Here is a 9,427-nt window from a genome sequence, read left to right as displayed (position 1 = left end):
AATCAAGTAATTTTTTTCTGTGAAGCAGTAAGAGATTGAGACAAGTTTATATTTTATAAATGTATGTGGACTTTGTCGCAAAGACAACAGATATCTATAAAAAGAGTTTGTGAGCCATTTTGCTATGGAACCAGTGGGACACGGACGGGGGGCTCCAGGTGAAGACGCCCCCGCTGTCCGTGAAATGAAAGCGGTGACCCGCGTCGCCCGCCGCTCCCCTCTACAGTCTTCGCTCAACGTGGGACATCAGAAGATATTTACCGTACAATAAAAAGACACAGATCTGCTTTTTGGAGTGGACATTTCCGTCAAGCATCCTGAGTGGGGAGTTCTTGGGCAAACGTTCCGCTCTGACCGACCATTGAATTCAGTGTAATACTGTGAATTGTCAAATGATGTTAGCAAAAAGCTGAAAATGGTTGCCGTTAGACCTGATCGAGCTCAAGCTGAGAAAACCAAACTGTTCGTTCCTGATGACGTCATAACAGCACAAAACGTTTTTGTTCTCACGAGTTCTATGAGATGTGATGCTCTGTGTCGCCCATGGTTTCTTTTTTTTTTTCTAAACGAGACCAGAAATGTGTTTTACAAAAGGAATTAAAGCAATTCAACATGTAAACAGTTGTCTTAAAGGGCCATTTCACTCATATGTAGTCTGGTACCTGCTTTTATTGCTGTCGCTTCACTACACAAGATGGTCTTTGTTCATTTTAGCACACTTCATTAGTACAACGCTATAAAAAAATACAACCTTACAGGACATGAATAGAGAACGGAACAATTAGGGTCAAGTAAAATTTCAGTCTCTTCACATAAAAAATATCAAATTCAAATAAATTATACACAAATTGTAAAAGTTGAGTTCATATGAATACTTTTGCAAGGCAAGTAGGGGTAACACAAATACAAATTTATGGAGTCAGTTCTAAATATAATATTGAAAGACGACAGGTAGAGAAAAACAGGCACACTGAAGTGAAAGGTTCAGTGTATTATGGATGTTCAGTCACAAAAAAAGCAAAAGAGCAAAAATAACAAAACATGTTTTGACAGCAGGATATTCTGATTGTGGAAAACATACCACAAACTAATAGATAGATGTCTTTTTTTAGACCAAGAAAACAAAAATATGCAATTTCTTAGTTTTGCTGAAAGCCGCATTCCTGAGACAAACACCTGCTCAAATCTAATCTGGCAAATTAAGAGTGTTAAAGAAGAGCATTTGGAGAGCTGAGCAAAAGTCTGGGGCTGACTGAAATTAAAACATGGCCACAAGAACTTGTTATTTAAAACTGTGGAAAAGATTCTAAAACTCGTTCAAACAGGAAAATCAGCACGAAGTGTGGCGGAAGGTGTAGGTAGTTTCAGTCAGCAAGTACAAATAAAAAAAGTGACCTGGAGGTCAGGTCAAAGGACAAAGCAAAGCATGAAGGACAGAATAAACAGGAACAGAGACCATTTGAAGAAACCGAATGGTGAAAATGAAGTTTTAAGCAGAAAATTCAGAGGTAAACTATCATTCCTTAGTGGGAGGGAACAAGGCATTCTGAGCTATGGAACATTATATTGCCGATAATATGGGGTTCCATGTGAGCTACAGCAGTGGTCCCCAACCTTTGTATTACCGCGGACCGGTGAAGATTTGGAAAGTTTTGCTGCGGCCCGGGAGGGTGGGGATGTTGGTGTTCCCGCTAAATCCTGAATATGCCCTATTTGGGTTGTCTTGGCCCTTTTATCGCAGCCTGTGGAGTTTTTCCTGACTTGGAACGAGAATACAACCTGTTGAATGTGACAGGTAGCCAATCAAAAAGCGCGGTGACGTCAGAACAGAGGGGAATCCCAAACAGCTGACATATCGAGCCACTGAGTTTCGTGGATATCGGAGATGATATGTGGAAATGTTTATTATTAAATCTAAAGGTCATTATTATGTTTATTCAGTTAAAAATGTTAACTATGAAAAAACATTCACCTCCAAATCATAGTGCAGCAAATAGAGCGGCTGCTACCGTCGTCTTTTATCCACCGCCTTTTCTTTTTATTACGTCTTTTATCTTTAAAATGACTCCACAAACTATCACTATTGCTTCTACATTGTCATTCGTGTTTGGTTATTCTAAATTCCCGCTATGTTGGGGGTTTTACTGGATTATCCTCTGGAATCGSGATGTTCGTAACTGGAATCGGTTTGTGTTGCTCCTGCCTTGGACACACGAACCAATCAAACCTGTTGGACTTTTATCAGCTCTGTGGTCACAGAGGTTTGGAGAATCGGCTGATAATTCTTAAATCTTTCCGTATAAACCAGACTTAATATTTCACTATTTATTGCACGGCCCGGTACCAATTGGTCCACAGACCGGGAGTTGGGGACCATTGAGCTAAAGGACCAGGACAGATAGCATTCACTACCAATCAATTGTGGGAACTGATTTTAGTTTTCTTCTTTCAATTTAAGGTTTGGTGATGGCAAAGTCCTTTTTTAAATGGAGATAATGCATCTTTTCACTGAATGTAAAAAGTTTCCATCAGAAATTTAAAAATGCTTCATTAATCCCAAAGGGAAATCGGATGTTTTTATCAGAGACACAATTGTTTCAAATAATAAATTATATATATATATATTCGCAATTCCTAGTCCTGGCGATTCAGAATCGACTGAAAATGCTTAGAAATCCATTTTAGTCTGCTTAATATTTTTGTAAAATTATATTTTGAAAAAACAGACTGGCGACCTGTCCAGGGTGACCTCTCGCCTGGAACGTTAGCTGGAGATAGGCACCAGCACCCCTCCCAACCCCACTAAGGGATAATGGTGTATGGAAAATGGATGGATGGATTTTATAAAATTCTTTGATTATTTTTTTTTTTTAAGAAAAATCCAAGCAACTAAGGTTCCTCAGGAAGAAGGGCCTCCTGTAGCAGTGTGGGTTACAGCGGGATTTGTGCAGACCTCTGACTGAAGCCTCAACAGTCTGATGAGTGGTCATTCTGGACCAATGGATGAGCTCAGATAAAATCCCATAAAAATCCACTGAGGTCTATGATTGTAATTTGACAAAATATGATGCAAAGTGCTGCAACATTTACACCTTGGGTAATACTAATGCTTTGTCCTCCCCTACAGGTTACAGCTTTAACGTTTTGAACAAACAGAATTGCTGGTGAATCATTAAGAGTTCCTCTTTGAACAGAAACATCAGACTCTTTGTCTTCTGACACTCCCGATGAGCAACTGTGAAATGAAAATATTCACAAAATTGCTTCAGGTTTGATTACTTAGTAAACAAAACAATTTAAAAAAAAAACAAACAAAAAAAACAAGCCTGACAGTAACTTGTTGCAATCAAAAAAAAAAGAAGAAAAAAAATCACTGCATCATTATCTCATCCCCGTTGCTTGTTTTGGAATAGAGAAACAAAAAAAGAAAAAAAAGAAAAAATGGCTCAGGGGAACCTCGTTACAAATTGAAACTCTTGCAGAGTGTGTGTCACCTGCGCTTTGCATATGGTGGCTCTAATTGCCGCCAGTCTGCACGTTTTGGGTCAGCAGCTATGTGGGACAGACCTCCTGCTGTTCCAAATACTGTAGCTGTTTGCTGCAGGCTGACAGGAAGCTGAAATCCCACCAACAGGGAGGGAGCCGCGTGCGCCACCACGTCTCACTCCAACACCACCACAGCACGTCTACACAGAACGCTCTCTTGCAACTCCAGCTCCCAGCGACAACTTATTCAATTTCAGCAGTTGCAAAAAAAAAAAAAGAAAAGAAAAATGTTATTCTCATACTAGAATTTATTCAAACTATTCAAATTCCGTTCCATTTTATTTGTAAAGTTTAAGAATGTTCTTCCCCTGCTCCTAAATCATAGAGCTCCACTTATTGAGTTTGTTAATGTTCTAATCCTGAATCTAATTTATAAATATCAGTAACTCCTGCAGCAGCACTAATCATTTACTGGACCTCTAAAAAAATGTTTGTTTCTCATCATGTGTGTTTTGCCAGATTAAAATTCTTAAATGACAGCAATAACGGATGTTTAAATGATGAACCAGGATGAAGTGGAAACAAAATGCCTTGAAGCAGGGCGGTGACACGAAGCTGCTTATTGAACACCGTAATCAGGGAGCCTTTAAACGTATAACATTACGAATGAAGGTCAAACTATATTAATTAAATACTGTAGTTCAAATGCAGCAAACATTAACATTAGGGTTGTTTTCACAGGTTTGAACAAAATAAAAATGCATTCAACTTCATCTTCTTTAAAATATATTTCATTCACCTTCTCTCCCTCTACTTCAGGCAGTCGTCTGTAGTTTTACTTCACTACTGAAAGCAGCGCAGCGCACAGTAGCGTGCAGAGAGACAGACAGGACCCAGAGATGTTGGGTTTTCAGCATAAAGTAAATTTGAATGTTTCATGATATTTTAATTCATTTCAAACTCTGATTATAGTTAGTATAAATGCGCAAATATGAGCATGTAGGAAATCCTGCTATAATTGAAAAAGATTTGTGATCAAATCATAAAACATTTGTGTGTATTATTACATTTTTTTATGTCTATTCTATAAAGGAGGCATGTACACATTTTCTCTGACAGTCAAAGCAGAAATGTGCTGGTCTTAGCAACCACTGCCTCCTCAGAGTTAAGTAGCTCCGCTTGTTAGCATGACTTTAGTATTAGCACTGATGCAAAGCTAGCCAAAGCTGATTAAAATCTAAAATTCTTGCTCCAACATAGACATTTTCAACCACAAGTCATGTGATACTTTCTAATTGTTACAGAGTCAATATGCTCAGTAATGAAACAACATTTATGGCCATATGACACCAAACAAGCTCCAGGCACTTAAACCCTTTGACTTCACACACACATAAACACATATTGAAATGTTCAAAAGCCGAATGACTCGTCCAACTGAAAGTAAGCCTTTCCAGTATGAGAAACCAAGAACTGCCATCTCACACACAAATCACAGAACGATACAATAAATCAAGTAATTAATTCCAAGCCAAAGCATGACACAAAATTATGGCAATAAATTGTTCACTAATAATCACCCGAGCAGAAAGCAAACCAGTTCAGCTCAAATGTTACAGACTCAAGATAACCATGCCATTACATAACACAGCTCAGTGCAGGTTGCATTAGAACAGCCACTAATGAGCTGGGCAACTTCACACACTCCAAGAGCCAATTACTGTCCTTATGCTGCGTTCCAGTTGTACTCAGAACTGGGAAATTCCAACTTCCCAGTAAAAAAAAAAAACAGACTGGAACGCCCTCAGAAGTCATATTTCCCACTGGGAAACAGGGAGCAACTCCAACTACCCGCAGTTATGACTTGGACTTTGCGTTTCAATATGGCCGCTACATATCCAGTAGGATGTGATGGAAAAATGAGTCTTTTAAAGTGATCTACAAACAATGTTACATGCAACTCTAAACTGAACAAATTAAAATTGATGTTTGCTTATAGAAATACTGCAAAAAACACTTAAGGGCGGCGCCATGATGAAATTCTCTCACTTCCCAGGGAACCGGAACACAGCATTAAATCAACCATCAGCGTCAAACCATAATATGATGTTTTCCAAACTGCATATCAAATAAGCAGAATATATTAATTATCTGGGCGCACAATCCGACTGAACTCACAGAAAGCAAAATGGCTCTTACCTTTAGAAGTTCTTCTTTCTTATTTTTTCCTTGAAAGGTTTTTAAATAAAGTCCTCAAAGTCTAGCTCCCGCACGAGCTCGGGCTCAACAGCCATCAAGAACATTCCAGAAAGCATTTATCGACTCATATTAGATGTGAGTTGTATTATTATTATTTGTTCATTTCAGTTCTAGAAAAGTCCCCTCTCCCTCACAGTTTCTGAATGGCTGAATTTCATTTGAGTAGAATTTCCTCCCTGATGTTTTCTTGGTGGTGCTGGGTCTTCATGAAAGGTACTCGCTGCTTCCAATGAGCTCGAGGAGGCGCCATTACCTTTCTATATTAGAAATGAAACAATGTAACATATAATATAAAACTTATATTATGTGTTATAACATTCACCAGCAAAGTTTACACAGGTGGTAAAGACTATTATTTATRWGTAATTCTTTCACTAGTAAGATACATCCCAAATCTTCCGTTTTTGTTTTGAAAGTTTCCTAAAGACACGATGTGAGGAAGAAGAGGGAGAATCTATAAAGAGAGATGGATTCACTGCAGCACGAATGAATCTCACATCGGATTTTGGACTCAACCTCAGCTGCTGAATCTCTCTGAAGCTAGAACTCGTCGTATATAAAAATTCCCTTCTCACCCTCCGCGGGTGGTCTGTTTCATCCTCTGAGCTCGGGTCCTCTACCAGAGGCCTGGGAGCTATATATATATATATATATATATATATATATATATATATACATGCATATAAACATGTATCCAATATATATATATTATTCAGTATTAATCATTATTTATTTGTGCCATTATTAATTATTTATTTGTGTTTGTATAGTTATATAAATATGTATTGAGATTACTAAATAATTTATTAAATAAATTATAAACGGCTGTGTGCTTTTTAATATGTTCGTCATACATCAATATCAGAATATTCCATTCCTATTCTATTGTTATAGACAACTAAGCATATTTAAATATGCTGAACTATGTATTAAAAACATACTTAAAAAATACAATTGTTTATAAATGTATCTTTGATAGATGTTTGAATATGGTTTCCAGTAACAAAAAGCGTGTTATGATCTATTAAATGCGTTGATACGTCATTGTGCTGCTAAACACATAACGCTGAGTGGAGTGGTGGACCGCTCCAAGATGGCCGCCCTAAATCTCATCAACGACAATAGGCGAGAGCGGGCCATGAGGCGTCTATTCTTATATTATGTCTATGCTGGAAACCACCTGCTCTCTGCCCCACTCACCGTTATCAATCTACATTGTGCCCCCCTCCTGTTCCCAATCATCGCTGTCAAGTCAACATACTGACATAAATGAGAATGTCATGAGTTAATTTTTTAATAACTTTTGTTAAAATTAGATTTTGAAAATTGAGAGCAATGTAGCTGCAAATAAATAAATTAAAAAAATTATTTTTTTATTTATTTCAAAAATTGCCCCTAACCAGGCAAAAACCAGGCAAAAAACATCAATAATTTTTTTTTAAAAGGCATGTATAATAAATAAATAAATAAATAACCAAGTGTACATATTTTTTTAAAAACACAAATTCATTCAATTTTGAGAGATAACTGCACTAAAAAATCTTTTCAACCTGCAGAGTTATGAAGGTTATTCTTTGCATTCTTACTAAATTAAGTTTCCAGTTCTTGAAACTAATCATTTTGAATTTAAAAATTAAACAATTTCAAATCTTTTAGTTAATCTATGCAGAAACCAACATGTTTAGCACCGAGACCCTATTACTGTTAGGCTTGAATAGCCTTGCTGTTTTTTTAGCACTTGAACACAACATTGTCCCATCAGATCATTTTTTGACCCAAAAATTAGCCCTCAGCGAGTGGGAAAGAAATTTGACTTCATAATTTAACACCTGGTCTCTTTAAGAAACTCCGCCTTCAGGAAGTCATCACAATATGGCTCCTTTATCAAAACCTTTAGCAACGTTTTTACCAGCATTGCACTTCTCAGCGCTGCTAAGTATGTTCATTTCCAGCAGGTGTTTGCTAATTGATGCTGGCTAGTCTGATGGAGCTGAGTGGGGAAATCTTGGGGGAGTGCTGCTCTGTGAGGAGGAATTCGGGAACCTGGAAACTGCATGTTTTACAATTGTGGTCATGTGGTAAATATTGTTATGTTACGTTTATCTTGAGAAAGCATTACCTGAGTGAAGTTGGTCCCCCCACCTTCTTCAAATCAGACAAAATTGGTGTCAAGCGTTTGTGCTACGTTTGTGCTGGTTTGTGCAGCAAAATTTTTTGTTTGTGCCGCTATCATTTTAAAGATATAAAAAAAAGTTGGATTTCATAAAAGTTGGGGGGCTGGTTGACCTTTTGACCTTTACACTTTCATTAATATCTTCAAAGCCAAAGCAGCACAAACAAAAAATTTTGCTGCACAAACCAGCACAAACGTAACAGAGTTGATTGACACCCATTTTGTCTGGTTTGAAGAAGGTGGGGGGGATGGTTGACCTTGGATGACCTCTAGAAACATTTCTTTATATCTTTAAAATGATAGCGGCACAAACGAAAATTTTTGCGGTACAAACCAGCACAAACGTAGCACGAACGTTTGACACCAATTTTGTCTGATTTGAAGAAGGTGGGGGGCCCAACTTCACTCAGGTGAACACATTTTGTGTTGGGAGTAATAGAACTGAACCATTTTATTTGCAAAAAAACCCCCATGACAACCATGCTTAACTTTCCTTTCCATTTCACAACTACATACACCCTACTACATGTTAATCTGTCATGTAAAATCCCAATAAGACAAAATGAAGTCTGTTGTATAGTTACACATTTGAAAAGGTTCAAGTACTTTTGTTAGCCACAAAATGTATTCACATCTTGAAAATAAACATAATTATAATATGAACAAATAAAATGCGAAGTTGCAACAAATATATATCTGCTTGAAGACACATTAAACTACACAGCCAGTCTCCCTGAAGCTCATATGGGTAATTATTCCAGCTGCACAATGGGCTGGTTTCTCTGAGAAGCAACATTGGGAAGAAAAAAAAATATTAATTACATTTTCTATAAGCTGCTGTCTGGAGGGAACTTTCCTTTTTCCACACAGAGCTGGTGTTTTTGTAATTAAATGGCCAATACAGAACAGCAGTTTAATCTCCAGTGTGAAGCAGAATGTCAATTCTTTTACTCATAATGCTAACGAGCACTATGAAAAATAGAAAAATCTATAAAACTGTATTCTAGCAGTTAAAAAAAACACTAAAAACAAAGGAGTTTTTAAATAATGCTTTAATTTGTTAAAGGGGAAAAAAAGCTTTCCAAACCAACCTGGCTCTAAGTGAAAAGGAAGTTGCCCCTTATGTGAAATCATGAATAAATATATGTATATTTTTGCATAGTTCAGGTAACACTTACAAGCCAAAAGCCACACCTGAATCTCTTAATGTCTTAAAGGCAGCTCTCCTCATTAACATAACGATGCAGCGGAAAAACAGCAAAGGGAAAAACAGCAAGCAGAAAAGAGAGAAGCAAAAAAAAAAGACAAAGCAAAATATTTTTCTTGACAAAAACTCATGTGTAAGGGGAAATGAAAAAGAAAATATATACATTACTTGCCTCCACACCTGATCTTGATCCAGTTACATAAGTTCTGGCCTCCACTCCTGTTCCTCCTTCAGGGTCTCTGGACTTCGCCGGTGACATGCCACAAGGGGTGTCAACGACCACTGGCTTTGCCGCCTGGTTC

The sequence above is a fragment of the Poecilia reticulata genome, linkage group LG22 (assembly GCF_000633615.1).
Source record: "Poecilia reticulata strain Guanapo linkage group LG22, Guppy_female_1.0+MT, whole genome shotgun sequence".
NCBI lineage: Eukaryota > Metazoa > Chordata > Actinopteri > Cyprinodontiformes > Poeciliidae > Poecilia > Poecilia reticulata.
The sequence above is the reverse complement of the archived record's forward strand: the minus strand, read 5'-3'. Positions refer to the sequence as shown.